The sequence below is a fragment of the Amblyomma americanum genome, chromosome 3, assembly GCF_052857255.1.
Source record: "Amblyomma americanum isolate KBUSLIRL-KWMA chromosome 3, ASM5285725v1, whole genome shotgun sequence".
NCBI lineage: Eukaryota > Metazoa > Arthropoda > Arachnida > Ixodida > Ixodidae > Amblyomma > Amblyomma americanum.
This window is the reverse complement of record NC_135499.1, coordinates 206,558,868-206,565,953: the sequence shown is the minus strand read 5'-3', so window position 1 is coordinate 206,565,953 and position 7,086 is coordinate 206,558,868.

Genomic DNA, 7,086 nt, shown 5'->3' with positions numbered 1-7,086 from the left:
ATGCGGAAATAAGAAAGGATCGTCAAAATTTTTAACTAATGTTCATGGTAACGAATCCGAGCTTTGATTTTAGAACAAGAATTTACAGAGTACTGAATCTGTCAACAAATTACGGGAAAAAGTCTAAAAAACTAAATACTAAGCATTAGAACAAGAATAACGATCTTAAGACCACAACTAAACGGCACTCGTCAGCAGCTGCTTTTAAGGGTGCTTTGGCCGAAATAGCGTTTCTATAAGCTTATTGAATGTACTTACTCTTTTAAACGAGTAATCTAATATGCCCTTTATCAAGACATGTATTAGATGGCTTCAGCTTTTTTTTTTCTTTTCATTCTTTATGTATAATTATGTCTGTGTGTCGCGAAGGAAGACGAAGATATTGGCAGTATTATGAACATTGTTTTTGTTTGCTTGCTGCTTTCTATGTATTTTTGTATATTTTCTCTCTATGTATGCTTTGTTTAATTTTTTTCTCCTCTATGTTCGTGGAATTCGAATTCCGTATCTTTTTTGTATAGCGCTGTTTCCTCCGAGTGCAGTTTGTACGGGGTCCCGGACCAAGTCAAGTGCAATGAAGGACCTTTTGTCTGGGACCCTTTAGTTTCTTGTACAAGGAAGCTAATAACAGAAATAAAGGAAACTTAGAACTCAAGTAGAGAGCTCTTTAGGAATATTGGATAAGACTGAGTTCTTCTTTAATCTTTTTTTTTTTTGCGATTTGTGAAAGTAAATGCACGAGTGCACTAATGAAAATAAAGTCACAAAATGAAATTTGAGCACTGGAACTAGAATTTTTCAGATGAATGCTGAACATAAATTATATGATTCTCAGAAAAAAAATGCATTTGGAGACACTTCTATTGTTTTTTATCGTTACCAAGGCCAGTGTCAAAAGAAATTCTTTCGACACGTGTATGGCTCCGTTCTCATACAAATGCGGGCTATTTCTGTCCTCAGTTGGCAGAAAGACGTGGGGCTGGAAACCGGGGAGTTCACTTACCCAATTTAAAACACGGCGCTGCTTTAGGATAGAGTTTAGCCTCGTGTTATGCGCAGTTTTTAACTCAAAGCCTCTCTATCAAACAGGGAGGAAACAAAGAGAAATGAATGAAGAATTGAAGAACGTGTATAATCAACAACGAAAAAAAAAAGTTGCAGTGATCAGTTGGCCTCGGGACCCCACTGATCTCGGGTGTCAGTGGCGCCGGGTCAGAAATCTATGCGCAGTTTGAATAGACGCGGGCACGTGCTGGTCTCGTGCGTGCCACACGAGAAAAGTCAATCAAACCCCGATCGCCAAGCGTGAGAAGAAAGCGGACGCCCGGCTGCTCGAAAGCTTTGTCCACGCCAACCGGGTTCCCGTCTCTTTTTTGTTTTTGGTTCAACTTGTTTATCTTTTAGGACCACCCAGGAGAGATGGCAATACCAAAGGCAAGCTGCGGCTTTTTGTGTGAATCGAATTCCACTTGACAGCCTTGAGTTCTTTTAGATTCGGCGTTAAAGCGATGAAAAGGCTCTATTTTATGCTCTGCCCATTGACTAAAAAAGTAGTTTCAGCACTCTGCATTATGCTCAACTTACCTGATTGTTAAATGACGATGATCATGAACCAGTTCTATTGAACTTAGGGTACCGAACTGAGCTATGCTGCATCGCACAACATGGTCTAATATCGAGCGACACTGCCCTGCGCTTGAATAGGACAAGCTGTCGAGCTAGTTGGTGCCGGGCATTTTTCTGGAATAACGCTGAAGCTCAGCGCCTGTGCCGTCGTCTGTTCTTTTTCTGTCCCCTGTCCGTGTGTCCAAGCGCTATCAACCACAATGCCCTGCGCTTTAACATGATTTTCTGTGCTGTACTTGGCAGCGTGCGGTTCTGTACTGTTATGTTTCATTATAAATTAAACTCAGTTACAGCGTGTTACACCACAGTGCACGACACTACACTACTCTGCATTACACTACACTGCATTTCCTTTTACTGTGCTGTGTTCGGTGCGCTATACTATAATGTTCTGATCAGAACTCTACATTACTACGCTACAGGTTTGGTTCTAAAATAGAATGTTTAGCCGGCATTGGTTCGCATTCTCGTGAGGCTGACATCACACCCGAGTGCAGACCTTGCGGTCTCTATTCTCTTCTTCCTGCAAGTAACACGGCGCCAATCACTGTACGCTGCATTGAGTAGTGCTCTCGACAGTATCATTAATTCGCGTTCCATATATAGGGCCCTATGTGAACGCGACGTATTTATTCTACTTCCTAAACGACAGTGCATAGCTAACACTTCTCGCAGGTCTATGCTGGGTGTTATGTAGTCAATGGTATAGCAACTGACGACTGGCGAAGAACGCACAACCAATTGCGGTGTTAAAACACAATCCGTTTATTTCACTGAGGACGCACATTTGAAGTGTTTCTCAACCAATAAGAAAAGAGCGAAAAAATAAAAGTTGGATGGCGGCGAATGAGACAATGCTACAGAAAAGGCCAAGGCAACGGAGGGTTATTAGCGCATTCGGTCAATAGAGGTTTTTAAAAACTTCACATCTAAGCGCAGTAAGTGACAGAAACTGCTTCCTGTCCGGTGCGACTCACTTAATGAACGTCTTTTCACCACAGTAACAACCCTTCCATTTGGTGAAATGGCAGGAGTTATATTCCAAAACCATCAGCGGCACCTGCCCGACCTGATGCGATGGCAGACCTATTGGTAGAGAGAGCGAGAGAGAAAACTTTTATTTCTTTCCAAGAGGTTCGCGGGGATGAAGACTTCCTGGTCGTCTTGCTTGGGTGCTGGCGACTTGAGTCTTCAAGCAAGAGTGGGCCCTCAGTCCAGGGCTCCACTGAGTTGTGCCGCTTCAGTTGCGTGCTTGACCAAGGCCCTCTGGACCTCAAGCTCGCTGCTGAAGAGAACGCACACAAAGGTGGTCTGGTGTACACTGAACTAGATTAGACAGTGCAGCGGACGTGGCTGCTCGCATGACCCCAACGGCGGCGCCTGCAACTACCCGCTTTCAAGAGTTCTTGATTGCAGCACCACCAAAAAATAAATATTATTGCCACAGTGTGCAAGTGTTTCCGAGTGGTCGCATTTTCCCGCCTAAATCACTGTCGACCCACTGGCTACGTAACCAAATAGAAATATTTCATCGTTTTATGCAACACGCAAGTGGCGCAACACACGTTACACATTCCGTTTGCAGACGGACTCAGCAACACAAGAGGAAAGCGTAAAAGGGTAGGCGACTCCAGCGCCACCGCATCGTTCGCCAGTCGCGGGGTCGACCGCCCCAGTGCATAATCCCGGCTGCACGCTTCACTGCCTCATCTACTACACTGTACACCGGGTAAGGTCTGTTTCTATAATGAGCAGCGAGTGCTATTCCTTTATCTTGCAGTCGACCTCCTCGCCTTTACAATTACTCCCCATTTTGTAGCGATAGCTACATTACGATAGCACTTCGAGCCTTCAGCGTGGCACCCCTTGAGCTTCGTGGCGGCGCCGTGGCTGGTCACGTGGTTGGTCACGTGGTGCGGAGCAGCTTCCGGCAGCGCGGGCTGCCGGCAAAACCGAGTGGGGTGAAGTGGAGAGGGGGGAGGGGGGAGAGAGTGATTCCACGTTCAGGGACGAAGATGAAGAAGGAAAGCCCAGCGAAAGGGAGCGGCGAAAGACTGACTTTGCAATTCGACTGAGCGAATTCCACGCGGCCAGCTGTAGCTATCGCGTCACACCAGGTTTAACCAGAGCTAAACCACAGCCATTTTTTCCCTCTCTTCTGCGCCTGCGCCTACGTGATGCATCGCACGGCTAGCGGTGGTTTTAAGTTTACTTCGCAAAAGGGACAAAGCTTCTGCGCATGCGCAAAAAACGATCGCAACGTAGTCGATTGCGCGAGCGATTGCATATATGATTACGCAGTAAATGGAATGATGTATTACACCGGAGAATGATAATAATCGAGGCGTGAAGATTGCCGGAGTTTCGGCGTGCATCTCCCAACAAGGTTTGATCCTTATTGGAAGCATTCGTAAGAATAAGGGGAATGGAGGTTCGATGCGGAAGACAGCTGGAAAGGGTCATTTTGATTGCCTTCTCGTTGTAGAGGGACCTTATCCAAGGTTTTAATCCTCGCTTCCTCGCTCAAGTAACAAAAATAGTCCATGGCAATATTTTGTAGGTATTCTTTTTGCTAGTCACCATCTCTCTTCCTCGATTATTTTCAGACCCTGTTTAGACACAAAAGCCGGTGACTCATATTGCTTGTTTAGCTGTCAGTTATGGCACTAAGAACCACAGCTACGAAGGATGTTGGTAGGCAAAACGATAGGTATCGGTACTATTTTAGCTAAAAATGAAAGGCTAATATGAACGCGCAAAGTTCGTTATTGTAATCAACGCCAACTTGCGTCATTTTTCTCTCCATCAAGAAGCGAGTTTAAATATGTTGTTTGTATTTATTTGATACAATTCCGCTTTGCCTGACATTTTCAGCGAGTTCGATCAATGTAAAAGTCCCGAAAACAAGTTGGCTGAAAAACCTATGCACTCTCTTCACTTGGACATTCCTTTTACCTGAGTCAACCTGGATCGCTTATAAATAAATTAACATGTTCAACTCGAGCTGCTTCTCCAACATTATCGACGATAAAAAATTAGCATACATAAAAGCAACCTCAGTAGACTTCGATCTAATGTTTCTGCGCACATATTCAAGTAACCGAGATCTTTCCGGCTTAAAATATTCACGCGCGGTCTACTTGTTTTCTTTTAATCTCCGTCCCACTCGCAAGAGTACAAAAATTGAAAACATGGCCGTTTGTCCGTTTGTATTTTGTTAAGTGTATTTTCTCGGGCGCTCCGTCCACTTCTGATGCAATTATTGGTGACTTCACTTTATCTTGAATATATGTATCTATATATGTTTTTGCCTTTTTGGAGAGACCACCCTGACAGCTAAGCTTGGCGACTTTTCGCGATGCCTTACGTGAAACCACGGAATAATTTATCGTGGGGTACCAAAAGCATGCCTCTCGACGGTGCTTAATAATGGAGCAAGGAGAGTCTTGCGAGCGGCACCTACTGCGCCGAGCACTCTGTTGGGCCGGTCAGGGGACATCAGGCGAACGCAGAGAAGGATAACTTCATAGGCAAGGTTCGCCATCACGATTTTCCTTTTGCTTTTGAAGCTTGGTCGCCAACGAAGCTACGCAAGGCCGCTTTCCCCACACCAACAATTTTTTTTTGTATTTTTTGTCCTTTTGCCTCCGACTTTATGATCACTCATACCCGACGCTAGAAATCAGACTGTGTACCTAGCGAAGTGCATGCAGTGGAAGGCAGACTGTTGAATTGTGAAATGTTGTCATTCATGCCGTATTCATACTTGTCCGATCAAAGCAAGGACGAGTAGATAGATCGATAGGTAGACATATATATATATATATATATACATGCAGACAGACGGACGGATGGTGGTTGGACAGATGGACAATTATTAGTACTGGGGTACTGGAGTAAATGCGTACCATGTAAGGATTTTCGTGGCAATAATAAGGAAGTTGGCGAAACGATGACTTACTTTTTTTTCTAAGTAGATATTGAGGCCCTAGAATGTTATGCCTGTGACGCGTCTTAATTCGGATCTCCAAACAGGAGCAAAAATTATGGGTAATTATTGACAACATAGTGCACATAGCGGTTCGCTTATATTCGAGAAATGGTAGCCGTGGCATATTCGGTCAGTCGTCAATTGGAGGCGCTTACTAATTCCTCAAAAGTTCCTTTTTGGGTTGCACATTTTCGCAACATGGGGCCAAGACGTCAACAAATTATAAAGACCATCATAGATGAAATGATGAAATGATGCTGTCTATTTTTTATGGCTGGCTGTTCACTATGAATTGTCACACATGCTGATCAATGTCTGCAAATGGCTGTTATTGCTTTCTGAGAACCAAATGAAGAACGATAAATTGTGGCGAAATAAATTCAAAGCTCTACTTGAAAACAACGCTATGCCTGCTTTAAGTGGTTGTACAAAAATTGGCACGGTTCTGTTCAATTAGTGCTATAAAAGACTATACACATCGGCTATGAGACGTTGCTTTCGTTCTGCGTGACGTAACTATTCACTCCTCTTGAGGTGTTAGTATTCACCAAAATAACTGTACAAGCAGGCGGATAATAAGCAGTCATTCGGCTTGAGATCGCTCCAACTGTGAGCTGACACTTTGGACCTAGACTAAGCAAATTCGGGCTACGGCTATCTTTGTGCGGAGGCGAGCTTCGATTGAAAACTAGGAGTGGGAATAGGATTTGAGTTTTTTGAGCAGAGAAAGAACAAAGTGAAAGTTGTTCCGCGCGGAGGAAATGGAGGAAGTGAGAAAAAGTGAAGTAAGACTCAGGTTAAGAAGAAAAAAAAGTTGCAAAAGCTCTGCTGTGTATAGCAACAAAAATGTAATACAATTCTAGTAAAATGAAGATAGGGACTGCTGCGGCTACAAAGAAGCCTATCATTTAATATCACATTTTCTTCCTCGCTTTTCACGGAGCGTCCCTCTCACACAACCGCTTGATTTTCTTTATTGTGCTAGGAGAAGTACGTACCTAAATCGGAGCGGAATGGCTCAGCTGTAACCAAGTTGCGAAGGGAAATAGAAAGCTTCGCTGTTGTGCCTTGTAGAGTCATTTTTTTCTCTCCATTTATCGCACTATTCTTCAAACGGGGACCTATTTCGCTGACAGGGCTGCAGGCGGCCGGTTGAGAGGGGGGGGGGGGTGGAAAGATCTGGCGCACTCGCCCAAGATGTCTCCGCACAAAAGCCAGGAGACGCTGGTGTGACCGACTCCGGGATGCGTTCATATTAAAAGAGCCCGGGCTCCTCTTCCTGTTATGAAGTTGGCTCGGCACAAAGCAGAAAATGCGTCGCGTGGGAGAAGTCTCGGGTTGTATTTTGTTTACGCATCCCGACCACTACCCCCGCGCCACACCCGCTGCTGCTGCTGCAGCCACCAACCGCAGCTTCACTGTTCCACCGCCTCTTCCAAACTAACATGCAGAGCTACACGGTGTGTATA